The 20,930-nt window shown below is 41.5% G+C and overlaps 1 protein-coding gene across 3 annotated transcripts in view; it reads right to left on the reverse strand.

Annotated features, from left to right (window-relative positions):
• Positions 1 to 20,930, reverse strand: part of sipa1l1 (signal-induced proliferation-associated 1 like 1) — a 199,180-nt gene that overhangs the window by 167,914 nt on the left and 10,336 nt on the right. For all 3 annotated transcript variants that reach the window (XM_034162799.1, XM_034162800.1, XM_034162798.1), the window contains exon 3: positions 8,840 to 8,848. The gene's annotated coding sequence lies outside the window, so the exon portion shown is untranslated. The remainder of the gene's footprint in view (positions 1 to 8,839; positions 8,849 to 20,930) is intronic.

Consider the following 20,930-nt stretch of genomic DNA (forward strand, 5'->3'; position numbering starts at 1 on the left):
AAAAAGTTAACTTTAATGAGGTTATAAATTAATTCCTTTCTGAAATATCACACAAATTCACGTTTACCAGATTGAAGGCGTCGACTCTCTGCAGTTAAATAATACATCAAGCTGTCTGTTATTCCTCATTGTCAGTACCCCACGCGTACACCTGCAGATAGTCACTCTGAACATCCTGGGGACAGTCCAGGACTTTGTAAAGGAAGGGGCATACATTTGTGAACGATGATTTAGGTACCATTTCCTGCATTTCCTGGAAAACCTGGGAAATCGGAATTTGGTTACAATGTCAAGGAATTAGGCTCGAGTCAATGAATCTCTGGGATAAAATTTATGAGTTTACTGTTAGGTATTCATTTTCAGTTTATTTTCCATGCAAAATAGCACAGAACCCAAACTTTCCAGGCTGGTGTAGGATGTGGCTCAAGTTGGATTGCAAATCTCAGTCTGAACAAAACCTAGTTGGATGAGCCAGACTTGGAAAAAAGTCTAAAACCCTGTTCACACTGGGGTTTGCAATCTATTTTAATCCAGATTCAATCTGGATTGCCTTCTAGACAGATACCATTCAGAGTCGTCTCTGTAACTCAGAACGTGCGCAACATGTGAGACAACTTGTGAGGTGTTGGCACACACTTTTCCTGTTATATGATCAGAGAGGAACTGTGCTTCTGGAATGTGACGAGCAAGTCCAGCATCTCTAAGCACCTGGCTTAGAGGAGCTCAACATTCAGACACAAACAATTAAATGAAGTTAGGACATTGTGTAGAATGTAAATAAAAACAGAATATAATGATTTGCAAATCCTCTTCAACCTATATTCAGCTGAATACACCATAAAGACAAGATATTTAATGTTCAAACATATAAACTTTGTTGTTTTGTGCAAATTTTTGGTCATTTTGAAATGGATGCCTGCAAAACATTTCAAAAAGTTGGGATGGGGCAACAAAAGACTGGAACAGTTGATGAATGCTCCAACAACACCTAAGTGAAAACAGGTGAGTGTCATGATTGGGTATAAAAAGAGCATCCCCAAAAGTCTCAGCCGTTCACAAGCAAAGATGAGGTGAGGATCACCACTTTGTGAACTGCATGAAAAAAATAGTCCAGCAGTTTAAGAACAATGTTTCTCAACAATCAATTGTAAGGAATTTTGGGATTACAGCATCTACAGTCCATAACATAATCAGAAGAGTCAGAGAATCTGGAGAACTTTCCACATGTAAGCGACAAGGCTGAAAGCCAACATTGAATGCCTGTGACCTTCAATCCCTCTGGTGGCACTGCATTAAAAACTGACATCTGGCATCTACATTAACCGACATTGTCCGATTGTCCGGGACAAGTGTCAAATGTGATTGGACAAGCAATACGCTCCAATCGTTGTCCAACCGGACAAGTGGCATTTTTTATTTTTTTTGGTTTAAAACGTTCAAATTCTTTATTTTCATCGCTCGGAACCAGAATACCTGACCGCCGCCTTTTTGTTTTCTTATTTACATCACGTCTTGTCTCGCACCTCACGAGAAAGCGTCATCGGGTTTTTCCCGCCACTCTCCATGCACCGGACAATCGGAAGACATGATGTCAATGTGTGCGCGAGACCACTGTATGGAGTGTGTGTTCGTAGTAGAGGCTGACACTTTTTCGGGAATCCCACAGGATGGGAGTCAACTTTGCTATTTATCACGATTGGGATGGTACGGGATTAAAAATTCACGGGAGCAGACGGGAGCGCGCGTGTGTGTGTGTGTGTGTGTGTGTGTGTGCATGCACGCAGAGTGAAAAGCAACACAAACTAAACTGTGGCGCTGCCTTTAATTCTCTCTGGACTGTTCTGAGGGATCGTCCTGTTCACACCGTGTGTGCGTGTCGGTGACAGTTATACTGAAATTATGAGATTAAATAAATTGGTCAAAATTCCTTAAAATGAGAATATATAAATGAACAGAATAAAAAAAATCAGTGATGCAGTGATGTTCAGAAGCAGAAATCACATAAAGTAGCTGAGAACTCTGAACTTTAACAGGCTGTTATTTTCCACAGATATTTTACAGGGCTTAATGTAGTTGTTTAATGTTCAAGCACAAAACGTGACTGAGGAGGAGAAAAAAGAGGAAATAAACTCTTGTCAGAATAAAAATACAAGCTGCTGATTTTTATTTTTCAAAATGATTAGGCTGCAGCTCTGCGTTTCATTTATTTCAAAGTAAGTTACTGCTTATTTTCAAAAATCACGAGTCAAATCAGTCTGCATTGTTCAGTTTCTTCCTGCACGATTGTGTATTTTTTCCTTCTTTATAAGAGTTTGTTTTTTGTGTTTGTTCTACAAAAAAGTTTTAAAAAAGAATAAAATGTTAACACTTTTCCTTATAGCACTTCTTTAATTTCAGAAATGGAACAGAAACAACCACAAATAAAAAAAGTAGGGACTGTATGTAAAATGAAGATAAAATTAAAATGTTATATTCCCAGTTTCTCCACTCACACCCACAGAAGCCAAACATTCTTCCAAAGTTGTGTCTTGGTGGCTTCCCTCACTTGTCTTCTTCCAGCATAGACATTTAGTTTTTGAGAACTGCCTACCTGACACATATTTACCGTAAAGTACCACACTGTTTGTATTTCTGAATGGTTGATGTAAATAAAGTCTAAGAAATATTCAGTGAGTTGGAAATGTTCATGTATTCATCCTCTGACATTTCCCAAGAAAACTCGCTGTAAATATTATTAACCAATTCTTCCATTAAAAATAACCTGCCCTGTCCCAACCTTTTTCTCTTGGAAAATGCTGCAGGCCTCAAATGTAGAAATGGATATATATTAACAAAAATAAATAAATAAAAATAAAGCTGATCTCACAAAACATGAAATATGTTGGTTTCATACAGTCGGCAGTTACAGAAATAGAAGACAATGTCAGGATCATTACGTGTCCACCACCACCACATTTTGAAAAACTATAAGACCACAGGCCATGCATTATTTATGTTTTGTGTCTTTTAGTGACTTTTTTATTTTTATTTTTTAATTTGGATTAAGGCAATAAGTGCCTCCCTGTATTACCACAGATGAACTCTTTCTGTTGCCACATCTTCCGAAATAAAACTGCAAAATTTTACCACCCACACAGGAGAGTGACAGTATTAACTTTTTCATGAAGTGATATGTCACAGCAAAGTAGATGTGATAAATATTTAATCTGTATCTCAGTCCCAGAAAATGTTGAAATGTAATGATTTTTCTATTTCAGCTGCAGTTCTTATGTTGGAATATTAAAGTACTTACAAACAAAAGCAGTATGACACTCACACTGTGATGGCACCATCAATGCTGAAAGGTACATCCAGGTTTTGGAGCAACACATGCTGCCATCCAAGCAATGTCTTTTTCAAGGACGTCCGTGCTTATTTCAGCAAGACAATGCCAAGCCACATTCTGCATGTGTTACAACAGCGTGGCTTCCACGTAAAAGAGTGTGGGTTCTAGACTGGCCTGTCTGCAGTCCAGACCTCTCGCCTATTGAAAATGTGTGATGCATTATGAAGTGCAAAATATGGAGACACCGGACTGTTGAACAACTGAAGTCATACATCAAGCAAGAATGGGAAAGAATTCCACCTACAAAGCTTCAACAATTTGTGTCCTCAGTTCCCAAACACTTATTGTTGTTAGAAGGAAAGGTGATGTAACACAGTGGGAAACATACCACTGTCCCAACTTTTTTGAAATGTTTTGCAGGCATCCATTTCAAACTAAGCAAATATTTGCACAAAAACAATAAAGTTTATCAGTTTGAACATTAAACATCTTGCCTTTGTGGTGTATTCAATTGAATATAGGTTGAAGAGGATTTGCAAATCATTGTATTCTGTTTTGATTTAGATTTTTCACAACGTCCCAACTTCATTGGAATTAGGGTTAGAAGTATACTTCTATGCCAGTAATAAGCTGCTCTAAACAGTATCTCATTATTTATAACTGTTATTATGACGACAAATAAAGGATTGATTGATTGTTTGAGGTGTTAAATATGTCTAAGTACTTCAGCCAGTTGGGCCGCACACTCTTTTAGCACACAGCTGGATTCAGACAGAGAACCTAGTCATCCTGGCCATGCGGAGCTTTAATGGTGTGTTGTTGAGTGCATCACACCGTCCAAAGTAGCTGTTCAGTTTGCTGAGGAAGTCTGTGTTGTTGTCACACTGCAGGGGGCGGGTCTGTAGTCTGTGATGGTTTTAATGCCTTGCCAAAGTTGCCGGGCGTGTTACAGTCAAGAAATGAGAATCGTCCTCCGTTCCTTTGGCACAGCTCCAAACACAGCGCGGCTCTCTGCTGAGACAGAGTCCAGTCACAATTAATAACTTCAAAACAAATTGCTGCTTTAAATAAAATGACACCTCTTTCCAAATAAAAATAAAAATAAAATGACACCTCTTTCCAAATAAAAATAAAAATAAAATGACACCTCTTTCCAAACGCTGTAATACAGACAAACTATAAAATGAGACGTTCTGCATTCTTCATGAATTACATCCTGATGTGCAGCACAGCTGCAAGCGCTCAGCTCATATGTATGGAAAGACATTCATGCCAATAATGTCTGAAAGGAAATGCTTTTTGACAAAAACTACAGATTTTGTTTATTTCTATTTATGTTCAGAGATCAAGGAGCCACCATGTAGAGTTTATTTAGGTCCAGAGTTTAAGTGAGGTGAGCAATTTCATATGTACGAGGTCTGTCCGTAAAGTATAGGTCCTTTTAATTTTTTTCTAAAACTATATGGATTTCATTCATATGTTTTTACGTCAGACATGCTTGAACCCTCGTGCGCATGTGTGAGTTTTTCCACGCCTGTCGGTGACGTCATTCGCCTGTGAGCACTCCTTGTGGGAGGAGTCGTCCAGCCCCTCGTCGGAATTCCTTTGTCTGAGAAGTTGCTGAGAGCTGGCGCTTTGTTTGATCAAACTTTTTTCTAAACCTGTGAGACACATCGAAGTGGACATGGTTCGAAAAATTAAGCTGGTCTTCAGTGAAAATTTTAACAGCTGATGAGAGATTTTGAGGTGATTCTGTCGCTTTAAGGACTTTTCACGGTGCGAGACGTCGCGCAGCGCTCTCAGGCGGCGTCATCAGCCTGTTTCAAGCTTAAAACCTCCACATTTCAGGCTTTATTGATCCAGGACGTCGTGAGAGAACAGAGAAGTTTCAGAAGAAGTCGGTTTCAGCATTTTATCCGGATATTCCACTGTTAAAGGAGATTTTTTTTAATGAAAGACGTGCGGGCGGATTGCAGCGTCGGCTCGCAGCCGCCGCGACGCTCCGCCACAGGAAAAACACCTCTGTTGGAAGCCTTGAGGACAAGTTGGAACATCTCCAGCTGATAAACAATTTCTCATATACTCACTCCACTGAAAGCCATCAAAAGCCGCCTGGATTTTACAAATGGTTATCAACACGGAGGTGTTTTTCCTGTGCCGCCGCTCCGCGTTGGCTGCGTCCCGACGCGTGGACCCGTCCGCACGTCTTTCATTAAAAAAATCTCCTTTAACAGTGGAATATCCGGATAAAATGCTGAAACCGACTTCTTCTGAAACTTCTCTGTTCTCTCACCACGTCCTGGATCAATAGAGCCTGAAATGTGGAGGTTTTAAGCTTGAAACAGGCTGATGACGCTGCCTGAGAGCGCAGCGCGACGTCTCGCACCGTGAAAAGTCCTTAAAGCGACAGAATCACCTCAAAATCTCTCATCAGCTGTTAAAATTTTCACTGAAAACCAGCTTAATTTTTCGAACCATGTCCACTTCGATGTGTCTCACAGGTTTAGAAAAAATTTTGATCAAACAAAGCGCCAGTCTCTCAGCAACTTCTCAGACAAAGGAATTCCGACGAGGGGCTGGACGACTCCTCCCACAAGGAGTGCTCACAGGCGAATGACGTCACCGACAGGCATGGAAAAACTCACGCATGCGCACGAGGGTGCAAGCATGTCTGACGTAAAAACATATGAATGAAATCCATAAAATAAAAAGGACCTATACTTTACGGACAGCCCTCGTATTTACTTTAAGACTCAATAAAAATGTTGTTCACATAGAAAACCTGTAAAGCCTACTTTTAGTACACAGAAAATTCACAAGTGGTATCGATAAGGGAATTGATAAGGAATCAGATTGATAAGTGGAATTGATATCAATAAAATCTTATCAATACCCATCCCTAACCACACTCCATGCTTCCCGCTCCTGTGCGGGAAGCTGCAGGAAACAAAGACGAACAAGACGCAAATCTAACAAAACACTTTGTAATTGGAATTGAAATATGTTTAAACTCCAACCACCCAAACCTGGACAACAACCAGGAAAGAGTTTTGCTAAAGGAATTGGCCAGAAGAGGAAGCTTAGTGATGCTGAGTTAAGGGAGGCTACATCAAAGAAACAAGAAGAATAGAGATTTTGTCCCAACCTGGCCACAGAAACGGCCGTCCGTGACTTGGTCATGACCAAGAGAAGAATGAGGTTTTCTGCCAAATCTGCAGAGCCTATCCATCATATGCTGACAAGTAAGTAAAGTATATGCTTGGTCCTGGTAGACCCTGGCTGTTTTGAAGCTAGTTTAAAAGTCTAACCAGCTTGCCTTTGTGGAAACCCCACGGTGACAACATTAGTAAAGTAGCCAAGCATAATTTTTTTTTTTCAATTTTTAGTAGTGATGGGTCCAGCAACAACGCTGTGTCGGGGCATGTATCGTTTTGCGAAAGTCACGTGACCGATACATGAACTGTTTCGAACTGACACTGATGCGGCAAACTGGCCAAACTGTGTTTATAAGGAGGTGTATCTGTCAATGGGATGCATATCCCAAAAGAATCTTGGATCTTTTGCGGTGTATCATCAAATTCACCAATCATGGAGCAGCACCAAACAAAAGGAAAGTTTCCGCCATGTGGGATCATCATGATGTCATATCGGAAAATATGGTATGTTTTAATTTCCTTGTTTCATCCAGCTCCTCTCAGAGTTTCCACTTGATCTATCTGAATTCGTATTTATGTCAAAGTGACTCTTAATTTACAATTCATATTATTTTCTGCAGGTTATATGTCGCATTTGTTCAGTAGAACTTTCCTATCTAAACAAGAGCACATCCTCAATGCTGAGACATTATAGGGCCAGGCATGAGAATGAAGTCCCAGATACACCCAGGATGAACTCAGGTATACAGCCATTCTACAACTTACTCAAAGTTAATTTATTGATAATTAATTCCTATTAATTTATTCTGTACCTCACTTTTAACCATCAAGCTTCCAGGAAGCAGATGCTGGATGAGGCTCTGCTGAGTTTCATCCTGAAGGACTGCCAGCCCCTCAGCATTGTGGAAAGTGAAGGGTTCAGGGAACTTGTTCAGGTCCTTCAGCCCTCATGTGTTTTGCCAAACAGAAAGGTTTGTGTGGAAATTATCTAAAGTAGTAGTTGATATAATCAAATTATTTAACTTTTAATTTAAATATATTCATTTGCTTTTGGTTTGACTTTGTGTAATTTTCAGACCATCAAACAAACGGTGGCCAAGAAGTATAAGGAGGAATGGGAACGAGTGAAAAAGGAAGTGAGTATAACAGCTGACGTGGAGATCTGTGAACATGGAGGCTTACTTGGCTCTTAGCTGTCACTACATTAATGAACATTTGTAGTTGTCAGCCATGTTTATCAGCATTATTTGTTTGTTGTTGTTTGGAAATCATCTACTGAAATGCCATATTGTTGCCTTTTGGCAACATCTCGACATTGAAGGGGGCAGGCAGACCAAAAGCGCCACAGCTGATGCCTTCCAGGAGGTGCAGAGGTACCTGGTAGAGGCCAATATTGCCAGGTCCCAGGATCCTCTGAGATACTGGGACAACCACAAGACAGTATATCCAAACCTCTTCCAGCTGTCATTACAGTTTCTCTGCACTCCAGCCTCATCTGTGCCCTGTGAGCGGGTGTTTTCTAAAGCTGGAGAAGTTGCATCAAACAAGCATAACAGACTCAAATTCAAGACTTTGGAACAACTTCTTTTTTGAATAAAAATTTGTAAAATAAATAAATAAATAAAATCCCAGTCTACAAGCATCCTCATTCACAACACATTCAACTTAAGATTTTCACATTATGATACATGTTCACATGATTTATTATTATTTAAGATTTTAATTTAAATGAAGATATGAAATGATACAAAATGGAATACAATGACAGATTACATTATTGTATATACAACGCCATGAAATCAGTGTCAGTTGAGAGTGTCAACTCGGGTGCCTGTAGGGATTTTTAAGGTCCAGCAGATGTCAGTATTCAGTGACACAGTATCAATACAGTTTGGCAATGTGTTGAAACGCTTCATGACGCCTCATCAATCCATCTCTAATTTTTAGATCTATAACTCCAATCCAGACAAGACATACTTTTTATGGACCTACATCTGTGTTTTACATTTCTGACTGAGTTAGCCAACTCTGACGGCCCTCTAAATTTTATGGGAGTCACTTTATTTTTTTACACTTGAGAATGCCCTCTGATAAATAGACTAGTTTGTTTTTTTCTGGATTGGTTTATATTATATAGGCAGTTTTATTTGCAGGATTTCAGGGTGGAATATTATGAACTTGTGTGCAAAAGCATGGGCCAGTGCTCCTACAGTGTGGGCCACTAACTTCTAAATTCTACTGGCCCTGTGGGCCAGTGGGGAAAATTGGTTTATGTCAAGCCCTGCAGAGATTCAATTTATTTTTATTTTCCTTTATATAGCGCCAAATCACATCAGAGTTGCCTCAAAGCGCTTCACACAGGTAAAGTCTAACCTTACCAACCCCCAGAGCAACAGTGGTAAGGAAAACCTCCCTCTGAGGAAGAAACCCCAAGCAGACCAGACTCAAAGGGGTGACCCTCTGCTTGGGCCATGCTACAGACATAAATTACAGAACAATTCACAGAACAATTCACGGACGAATATACAAGAAATGCTGTTGGTGCACAGGACAGGAGGGTAGCCAACACAAACACAACTCCCATCTCTCTGGATGGAGCTGCACCTTAAACAGAGAAAAAACAGAATCAGGCATCAGAAAGACAAAAAATACTGTATAATTTGCCAGCATTAAACAACAAGAAAAACAGAAGAAATACTAAGGTGATCGCCAGCCATGAGCCCTAAGCTTCATTAAAAGACCCAGAATTTAAGTAAAGTCGAGGCTGCGGCCCGCTCCAATTACTAATAACAAGATTCCAGAAGTTGTAATCCCATCTATGGTTGCAAACGTGCTTTCTGAACGTAGCTGCAGGAAGGTCTGACTGTTATATGTCCTTATAAGTTCACTGCCATTGATAAAAGCAGTTATTTCGCTATGTACTCCGTTCTTTGTTTCTGCACCTCCAGCTTTACTATAGCAATGCAATAGTCTATAGCCATCATCTCATTACTTCAGCCACGCCAGTGAAGCTCCACATTTGTGAGAGTGCTACGCTGCATTTGTGCGCAAATCCTTGCACCTGCAAAAGCCAGTGCTGCTCAACTTTCGTGTGTGCACTGCATGGCTCTCAAACAATGTGTGCAAACTGCAAGATATGTGGCTGTATTTTACTAATGGCCATCTGACAGCAGTCTGTGTTATCTACATATGCTCTGGATGTGTTCTGACAGGTGTGGATGAGGCAGTCTATCTGCACTCCGACATTGCTGGCCACACCTCTTTTCCTCCTGACTGCATCAGATTATGGCAATATTTGCCGTGTTGGGCATGCTTCCAGCACATTCTTGCTATGTGTGATGGGGCTTCAGTTTTTCAACATGAAGAAAAAAATTTTCAGGTCGCACATGTGCAAGTAGTTGTAAAAAAAAATACTCTCATTGTCTCAAAAATGGCAGCAACAACAGTTGCAGTCTGGACTCTGTCATAGCTACGTTCTCAAGTCTTAAAGGAAAATGCAGAGCTTCGGCAGAGGCATGCGCTCTCTGAGTATCCTATTTTATTAAAGATGTTGGTTTGAATAACCTTTGGTTTGTAAAGCTATATCTGAACTTAAACTTGACACTGAGAAGCAGTAACCTGTATTTACAGCAAGACCATTGTCAATTTCAGCATATGTCTAATACACCCTGTGGCGACAGACGGCAAATTGCAACAATTGTGTTGAAACCCCTACTGACAGGTAGGAGGAGGTTTGGATCCAATTATAGAACGAAAGGAATGAGGCAGTGTAAGGCTGGTCACTAAAATAGATGGAATTCTGACATGGTATGATTGCTGCAGAACTGAGACACATGCTCATTTGTGCCCACAGCAAGTATATTGAGTTGTTATAGGATGCTCAAAATGAAGTGGCAAAGAGTGATAGCAATAGATGGGGGAAGATAATAGAAGTGAGAAAAACTAATTCCTCACTCAGTGTGAGCATGTGAGAAAATGAGATGTAGAGGGTGAAAGTGGGAAAAAGAGAGATACAGAAAGTGAGTCATCAATCCAAATGATCCACCCCTTCACCCTGATTTGACTGCGCCCATCTATCCATCCCCACTTTATGGTTCACTCATAGCAACACAGTTGGCACAGAGAAGTGGGTGAACTGCTGATAATGATACAAGCAGACTTTCATATCAACCCACACAACATCGTCTGTAGTGCAGGCACAGTCACTATCTCAAAGCTGCCCAGCATTTAATTGGGCAGAATAAAACCTGAAAACCAGTGGCAAATACAGGACAGTAAATAGGTACTTTGGAAAATCTTTCAACTCAGACAATAGTTTTCAGGGAGGAGTGGATAACACTCCTCCCTGAAAAATTTGTACACTGTGCAAATTGTGTATTGGGCAGGTATAATGCAAGTTTTTAGGCCTTTTAGTTCTGTTAGTTCATTTATAAAACACTGTGTAGGATTCATACTAAAAATCGTTCATAAAACAGTTTGTACGAAACCTGCAAGCAAAACCATCTTTAAAAATCACCCGTTACTTTGAACTGAGTGCACATGGATCTGCCTCCTATGCCGCCTTATACACACATACATTCAACCCCAAATTGACAATGCAGAACACCACATGAATATTCAAGCACACATGAAGCATGTAACGTGTACTTAAGTCAAAGAAGAGGAAGAGCAGGAAAACAAAAGTTTCAGAAACAGAAACCAAGATGCTTGTGTGTGATCACAGCAGTTGGATGGTAATATAAAAAAAAAAAATCCATCCATCCATTTTCTTCCGCTTATCCTAAGTCGGGTCGCGGGGGTAGCAGCTCAAGCAAAGCCGCCCAGACCTCCTGATCCACACACACCTCCCCCAGCTCCTCCGGGGGAACCCCAAGGCGTTCCCAAGCCAGCTGAGAGATGTAGTCCCTCCAGCGTGATCTGGGTCTTCCCCAGGGCCTCCTCCCGATGGGATGTGCTGGAACACCTCTTCAGCGAGGCGTCCAGGGGGCATCCGGAAAAGATGCCCGAGCCACCTCAGCTGGCTCCTTTCTACGCGGAGAAGCAGCGGCTCGAGTCTGAGCTCCTCCCGAGTGACAGAGCTCTTCACCGTATCTCTAAGGGAGTGCCCAGCCACCAAAAAATAATAATGGTAAATGCAGAAACACTAGGTTAGAAACTATTTCAAGGATTTGCAATTCTGTATAACAACAGAATACACAACATTGTGGCAATTACTGGAAGTGGGTATAATGGCAGGATGTACAATCTCCCCATTGGCCTTCACCATGGCAATGGAAGTAATCATCTGGGCTTCCAAGTGGGTGGTAGGAGGAGAAGGCTTACAGGATGGTCAGCGATTGCCACCCATTCATGCCTACATGGACGACCTGACAACCCTGACCTCCACTATTCCATGTACCAAGCGCTTACTGAGGAAGCTTCATGATAACATAACATGGGCTTGTATTAAGTTCAAACCCACCAAATCCAGGAGTATATCCATAATCAGAAGAAAACTCGTTGACCAGAGATTCCACATTGGCGAAACACCCATTCCAATGGTGTCAAGAGTCTGCGATGTTGGTATAACCAAAGTCTCAAAGACTCAGACCAGAGTAATCAGCTGAGGGAGGAAGCCACCACAGGTCTGATCACAATAGATAAGACCCCACTTCCTGGCAAGCTGAAACTGTGGTGTCTGCAGTTTGGAATGCTCCCCCGTCTAATGTGGCCCTTAACGGTCTACAAAGTCCCAATTACCAAAGTTGAGAAAATGGAGAGGACCATCAATTCCTACATTAAGAGATGGCTTGGACTCCAGTGATGCCTCAGCAGTGTTGGCTTGTATGGACATGGTGCTTTGGAAGTGCCTGTGTCCAGCCTCACTGAAGAATATAAGTGCGCTAAAGCAAGACTTAACATGACTCTGAGTCTCAGGATGCAGCAATACGAACAGCTGCACCCAGAGTAGCAACTGGTAGGAAATGGACTCCAGCAGAGGCCGTACCTCAAGCAAAATCTGCTCTCAGGCACAGAGACATCGTGGGGCAAGTACAGCATGGAACAGCAGGACTTGGATTTGGTACAAGCCGACCAACTTGGCATAAGGCTACATCCATCAAGAGAAGGAAGCTAGTGGTTGAGGAAGTTCGGTGAAAAGAGGAGGCAGAAAGGAGTGCAAAGGCAATCTCAAAGGCCAAACAAGGACAGTGGACAATCCCCGCCTGACTGGAAAATCACTAAGGGCCCTTGGACCTTAAATCCCCCATTGCTCCCGGTGTGTAGTGAGCGCCTTGTATGGCAGCACCCTGACATTGGGGTGAATGTGAGGCATAATTGTAAAGCGCTTTGAGTGTCTGATGCAGATGGAAAAGCGCTATATAAATGCAGTCCATTTACCATTTACAGTGGACCAGGTGGGAAAACCTAGAACATCGGAAGCACACATGGAGGAAAGCAGACTTAGCTTCATCATCAGAGCTATCTATGATGTTCTTCCAACTCCCAAAAACCTTCACCAGTGGAGAGAAAACCCTTCATAGTCCAGAATCTGCCTTAATAAGGGTCTTTAATGACATTTGTCTTGCATGCGATTCTGGTAACTATGTTATTGTAGTTTTGCTTGATTTAACTGCTGCCGCTGACACTGTTGGCCATAATATTTTAATATCTCAAATATATCAGTCAGTTATATCGGCGCTCAAGTGGTTTAGGTCTTATCCAGTGGTGGGCACAGCTAACCAAAAAGTTAGCTTCGATAACTGGTAATCAGCTAACTGAAAAGTTATCTTTTATAATGCTAAACCAATAAACTGCCTAAAAACTTATCAGAAGCTACAGCTAACTGATAACTTTCAATTTTGTCTCCCATACGCTCTCAGCTACTAACAAGCCGATTTTGAGTTTAAACACTGTCAAAGCTTCTAATAGAATCAAAGGCGATCACAAACCCAAACACAGCCAATGAGTCAGCGCTTCTGTCTTTGTGCATCCTGCCTACTGCTGTAGGGAAGTGTCATTTACCTTCACAGCCATGAGGCGGAGGTCTTGAAATGGAAAGCAGTTTTGACTTATGATTTTGATTTATAAATCCAATTAATCTGCATAGAATAACTACATTAATGTAAACTCTTAAGATGTACAAAGTGGATATATAACACATATCTGTTCATTTGAAAATAATGCACTAATTCTGAAGATTTGAACATTAACACACAGATGCCCAAAGGGATTATGGGTAAATTTAGCCTCCGCTCATACTGATTGGTTGACTCATTCATTCTATGTAAAAACCAACACAAGTGAATCAGTGTGTTGGTGTTTACAAATAAATATGTCATTTTTTCATTTGTAAAAAAAAAGGGGGCATTTGTAAGGTCATTTTTAGGAATCGTCTTATCACTGTCCAGCTTCAAATGGCTCCTGTCGCTGCATATGATCCATGTCAAGCCACATATGATCCATGTAATGCCATGTAACGCGATATTGGTGCACATTTAGGCATGGGTTTGGTCCAAACCTCCAGCCCTCCCACACTTTGTACCTTTAAAGTGTGAGTTTTCAGGTCAGAGCTACCATTTAAGATGATGTCACATTTTTTAAATCCAGTCCAAAAACAGATGCTCCAGTACAGTCCGGCAGGTGTGCACCGTGAACCAGGCTGCTGTTCACCTGTGTTCCAGAGTCATTCAATGCACCAGACCAGCTAGAACCGAAACACGGGTTCCTGGACAGTCACTTCTGCACTTCTTCTCGCTGGCTTTATTTCTTCCTTGGCTTATACAGTCATTTTGACACTGATCCAACTTAACTTTGTGTTTGTCTGTTAATGTCTGCAACATCACTCTTTTGCATGCTCTCATTCTGCGTTCTTGGACAGTTGCCTCTGCGCTCCTTCTCAGTGGCTTTATTTCTTCCGCGGCTTTAAACACACAGACATTTTAACACCGTGATCCACCTTTGAACTTTGTGTCCATCCATGATTGACTGCAAAATCACTCTTCTGCGAGCTAGTGTTTTGTGTAAATGCTCATCTTGAATGCCAGTCATTGCGTCAGTGCGCACACATAGTGGAGGTCATCTGATTCATTAACAAGATGTTAAATCTATCATGAACATACTTTTACAGCAGCTTATAAAGAGGGAATGAACATGCAACTGTTTTACCAAGCTATTACAATAAATATTAGTTACCTTTTAAGCTGTTCCAAAATACATTCTCCACTTCATGGAGCAGCAGAGAGGGCTGAAACAGATGAAACAGTATTCTGTGATTCCAGAAGCGATTAGAGGTGTTTTCAAAATCCAAGCTTTGACAGAAAACGATTAATCCGCTACAAAATAATTATTTTATATACAGCATCCAGCGCACAAAGCAGGTGGACTTGTAGTGCGCAAGAGGGATGAGCCTCTCCAAAATAGCCTCCCCAATCCTTGTAGCTGCCAGGTGCTCGGATAATGGGCTTTTAACAACCTCGTCCTCACCACACACGTCTCTAAAAGCCTTGTTTGTCCTCGTAGTACCTTGTGCACAAACTGCCGCACGTTGTTGCTAAATTTTGAACTTCTTGAAATTAGCGCCACACTCAGAGATGAGCCTCGTTAGCTGAATATTCTGCCTCTAAGAGCCTCTCAGAGCCACTATTCTCCCATGATTGTTGAATACCTCCTCTCGTACAAAAATAAATAAATAAATAAACATGCTACATGGCTCATTATTCAGTGTTCATTATTTGGTGCGACCAGGGCTTAAGGGTGTTGTAGGGGGCTCTTGTGTCCTGCTTCCATTTGGATCAGCCTCTGGTTTGCACAGTGTCTGAGCAGGATGAACAAAGACCTTGTGCATTTATGTAAAAAGTGCACCTTGATTGAGAGGTAAGAAGGTTTTTTCAGTGCTGTTATGTTGTGCCATCCTCAGAAAGAGACTCGGCATATTTGGAAAAATAAATAAATCAAAGCATTAGTATGTTTGTTTGTTATTGTTTTTTTTAAACTCCACAGGTTATTTTAATCATGGGTGCACTACTCTGTTTTTCATTGCATTTTTTAGCAGCACTAACTAACATTCAGAGGATGCGCAGCCTTTGAAAGACAAAAGCAGAAATATGTTTATAAAACTCACGGGGGGTGCTGTTCGTGCTTTCTCTAATGTCACCGTGCTGTGAAACACAGACAATGCCAATTGTTTTTTCAACTCTGAGCTGCTGCACAAAACAGTGAATGTAGGACTTTCAAATCCAGAACTGATATACAGTGCATCCATAAAGTATTCACAGCGCTGCACTTTTTCCTCATTTTTTATGTACAGCTTTGTACCAACACTAGCGTGTTGCCCGTAGGGATCCACAGGCTCTAGATTGGGTAGTATTTATAAAACTTTCTAGAACAAAGTTTCTAGAACAAGATGGAATGGCGTGTGAGTCCAGAATGTTTTTAGAACCTTAGTCAATAATTTAGGAACTCAACCCTTTTATTTACTGTTAATTATGTAATTTTTAAATGTTTTTTTGTTTACTGTCTTAATGCATTTATAAATTGTTTAGGTTCATGCTACCATATGCACACGATGATTATTATTACGTCTGCCAAGGATGTAATAAAATCATTGGTGTTTATTTATTTGTCTGTCTGTTAGCAGGATTACATCAAAACTAATCTGTGCAGTGATCCGGATCCAGATTCTGGATCAAGATTCACTTTATATAGGCTTTGAAGGATTACGTCAAAACTACTTCACAGATTCTCACCAAATTTTCACCACAGATAGATATTAGGCCATGGAAGACTCCATTAAATTTTGGAGGTAATCCAGATCTGGATTGGCAGACATCAGAAATCTCTGATTGCTCTTGTTATTATTATTATATTTTATTTTTTCCTGCTATTTTGTCATTTTATTTTTAAATGGACCACAATGGAAAGAAGTGTCTTGACTTTCTTGTGTCATCCATGTATTTTTAATGTATTTACAATTATATTATGTACATTTAACTTACTAAAAATCATTCACTGCACTCATGCTTTTAATATAAAGATGACTATCCACCTCCTGCTGGAATGACGTGTGAGTTCAGAATGTAGTTAGCAACATCCATTGTTCAGTGCTGTTAGCTAACATCCGTAGCTTCTCCAAAAAAATATTTGTCCTATCAATGTTCCATTTTAGCAACGTTCATCCTTGACCCAAAATACATATACCGTATTTTCCGGACTATAAGTCGCACTTTTTTACATGTTTTGGCTGGGGGTGCGACCTATACTCCGGTGCGACTTATAAATGAAAAATATACCGGTAGGATCTCAATTAATTTACTGTAACAAAACAATTTTATGTGACAGAGTCGATCTATGTTTTAAAATGGCCACCGGAAAAGGAAATGCAATGCATCATGGGCACTGTAGTATGACGGCCATCCTATAGTTCACGCTGGTCGCGATAACCAATCAGAGAACAGAACTTTGGATGCGTATTCCTCACCTCACCCACAGCGTGTGAAGCTGACGAACACGGTGCTTGCTGTTATTCCGGCATGGCGAACAGAACAGCTTCAACCCTTAGATATCAATGTGAGCAGAGTGTTTAAGTTGACGCTGAGAGCTGCGTGGGAGCATTGGGTGAGCGACGGCGGAGGATTAGCGTGTGCACTTGGAAGGAGCTGGCGTCAATGATTGTGAAAAGCGTTTGAAGCAGACGAACATGGTGTTTATTCCGGGACGGCTAACAAGACAGCTTCAACCCTTGGATATCAGTGTGAGCAGAGTTGACGCTGAGAGCTGCATGGGAGCACTGAGCGACGGCGGAGGATTAGCGTCTCCACTTGGAAGGAGCTGGATCGACACCGCTGGGAGGTCATGAGCTGCGCAGGTAGGCACTGCATGGTTCGGCTCGCAATGTGGTCCGCAAAATACAAACATATCCGTAGGTAAAATGCAGCTCACGAGAGGGCACTCGAGGCTTGTGTGACTGTTCCTGCGACTTCTGACTACCATAGAAAAATAAAAATTTTAACGTTACTGATAACATAACAAGACAACGGAGAAGGCCCGAAAAAATGCCACCAAAAAGAAAATCATACTCTGCAGATTACAAGTTGCGACTGGTGAAATATGCATCCGAAAACGGTAGCCGTCACAATATTATCATCTGAACTTTTCATGTTAACATACCTGTATGTCCATGGGACTTATAGTCCAGTGGACCTTATTTATGGTTTATTTTTCTTTCTAATGGATAAAGTGGCTGGTGCGACGTATACTCCGGTGCGACTTATTTATGGTTTATTTTTCTTTATAATGGATAAAGTGGCTGGTGCGACTTATACTCCGGTGCGACTTATAGTCCGGAAAATACGGTAGTCTGGTGTCAGAGGGACCTGAGCGGTAACCGGCTGAAATAGGTTGATTCTGATACAGAATTTCCTCAGCTTTTCAGTAATTATATTTTTGTTGTTCTATCTGGAGGCTATCTTGGTGAAAAACCATTATACTGGCAACCAAAATGCCAAAATAAAACAAATTTGTGAAATAGTCATTTCAATATCTCTGTGCCTATTTATCCGATAGGCATGATTTTTGTGTCGAAATATATGTTACCAAGTGTGGCTGTTACAATGGAACTAAATGAGCTGAGGTCAGAGGTCAACTTCATTTGCATATGGAACTCATCTGGAGTGACTGCAACGATGAGAGATGCACAGCTCACGAGTTCCTGAAAATGGATTTCTCATCCCTTCAATTACAGCCACTGTTCTCCTCACCACCTCTTCTTCATGTTTAAGCCTGGTCGGTCCAGCCTCTTTGTGCTTTGGACACTCATTACTTCCTCAATATCAGCCGCATGTTCCACGATTCTGGCCATGGCAGATGTATCTGCAGCTGTTAGGGCCCATGTCTGTCTGACCTTTTCATTGGTTGAGAAACCAGTCATTCCACCATGTGTCTTTGAATCTTTGTTGAGAGTCTGCTCCAGAGTCTGGTCACAGGGAACACAAGCGATGTTCTGACATGACTATGCATACGTGACCATCGATCATGTATGCATAGATGGCAGGGTGTGTTTCCAGATACCGAATCATGTTCGCCAAGTAAATAGATGCATATCTGGCATACCGTTGATGATCATATGCATGATTCCAAATGATCATCTTCTTCAAGCATTCTATGTGAAGTGGCCAATCACCTAATCACTTGATGAAATCAAACCAACGAGGTCAAGATATAAAATCCAGAAGAGGGCTTTTTCAGTATGAAGAGTGTAGTTACTTCCATAGGCTTGATACAATTCGAAGTACCTAGTGAAGTACTGGTCCTCTGAGATACTTCTAATTGAAGCAGATGTTAACTCATCTCTGTGGTGGATACAGGATGAGCCTCAAATTTACAATCAGGTGTACATAAGATGAGAAGTCATCCTCCCTGTTTACATTGTAATTTTTTGTAATTCAGTGGCATCCACATCACAATTTTGTTCTCATTTTTTGGGGGAAGGTTGCCATGATAAACTGCCATTTGTATTTTATGATAACAACTGCCAAAGTAACGCAAGAGCTGTCACCCACCTTCTTAATCCAAAAGGTCAATTTTGTGACAGAACATTCCATATGCAAATTAAGTTGACCTCTGACCTCAACCCACTTAGTTCCATTGTGACGGCCAAACTAGGTAACATATTCTTCAACACAAAAATCATGCCTATCTGATAAATAGGCACAGAGATATTGAAATTACTATATTTCACAAATGTATTTTATTTCAGCATTTTGGTTGCCAAGGTAATGATTTTTCACCAGGATAGCGTCCAGATAGAACAACAAAAATATAATTACTGAAAGCTGAGGAAATTCTGTATCAGAATCAACCGATTCCAGCCAGTTACTGCTCAGGTCCAGTTTTGGCCCTCTGACAGCAGACTACTTGTAATAAGCATATCAAACAGCAAATGTCAGTTCTCACACACACACACACAGCTTTTTGTCTTTCCCATATTCTGTCGCAAGCAGGTGCTTTTAATTTTAGACTGGCAGAAACATCTGGGATAAATTCAGTTCATTGGACATGATTTGAAAAAGCACACATCTCTTTACACATAAGGTCTCACAGCTGACAGTGCATGTCACAGCACAAACCAAGCATGAAGTCAAAGGAATTGTCTGTAGGCCTCAGAGACAGGATGGTCTCGAAGCACAAATCTGGCAAAGGGTACAGAAACATTTATGCTGTTTGAAGGTCCCAATGAGCACAGTGGCCTTGTGCTCATTGGGACTTTCGTATCGTATCTGTACCATCGTATCTGTAAATTAAAGAAGTTCAGATCCACCAGGACTCTTCCTGGAGCTGGCTGCCCATCAAAACTGAGCGATCGGGGGAGAAGGGCCTTCATCAGGGAGGTGACCAAGAACCTGATAGTCACTTTGTCACAGCTCCAGCATTCCTCTGTAGAGAGAGGAGAATCTTCCAGAAGGACAACCATCTCTTCTGCAATCCTCCAATCAGGCCTGTATGGTGGAGTGGACAGACAGAAGCCACTACTTCATAAACGCACATCACAGCCCGCCTAGGGTTTGCCAAAAGGCACCTGAAGGACTCTCAGACCATGAGAAACAACATTCTCTGGTCTGATGAGACAATACCATCCCTACAGTGAAGCATGGTGGTGGCAGCATCATGCTGTGTAGGGATGTTTTTCAGCAGCAGGAACTGGGAGACTAGTCAGGATTGAAGGAAAGATGAATGGAGCAATGTACAGAGACATCCTGGATGAAAACCTGCTCCAGAGCGCTCTTGACCTCAGACTGGGATGGTGATTTATCTTTCAGCAGGACAATGAGCCGAAGCACACAGCCAAGATATCAAAGGAGTGGCTTCGGGACAACTCTTTGAATGTCCTTGAGTGGCCCAGCCAGAACCCAGACCTGAATCCGATTTGAACATTTCTGGAGAGATCTGAAAATGGCTGTGCACTGACGCTCCGCATTAAACCTGATGGAGCTTGAGAGGTGCTGCAAAGAGGAATGGACAAAACTGCCCAAAGATAGGTGCACCAAGCTTGTGGCATCATATTCAAGAAGACTTCAGGCTGTAATTGCTGCCAAAGGTGCATAAACAAAGTATTGAGCAAAGGCTGTGAATGCTAATGTACATGTGATTTCTTAGTTTTCTTTTATTTTTAATACATTTGCAAAAAAAAAAAATAAAAAAAATCATGTTGGCAGCCAAGGTGGAGTATGGAAGGAAGATGGAGGAGCAGCTGGCCCGGAACAACGTCAAGGACATGTGGAGAGGCCTCAAGACCGCCTCCGGATTTGGGCAGGGTCCCAGCAGGACTGCAGATGGAGATTATCGGTTTGCAGAGGAGCTAAACAGTTACTTTAACCGTTTTGACTCCTCAACACCTGCCCCCCTGCCTGCTCCTGGCTCTCCACGTCTCCAGCAGCCGGCCCTCCAGCCCCTCCGACACCCCACCTTCTTCCCCC

The sequence above is a fragment of the Thalassophryne amazonica genome, chromosome 21 (assembly GCF_902500255.1).
Source record: "Thalassophryne amazonica chromosome 21, fThaAma1.1, whole genome shotgun sequence".
NCBI classification, from domain to species: domain Eukaryota; kingdom Metazoa; phylum Chordata; class Actinopteri; order Batrachoidiformes; family Batrachoididae; genus Thalassophryne; species Thalassophryne amazonica.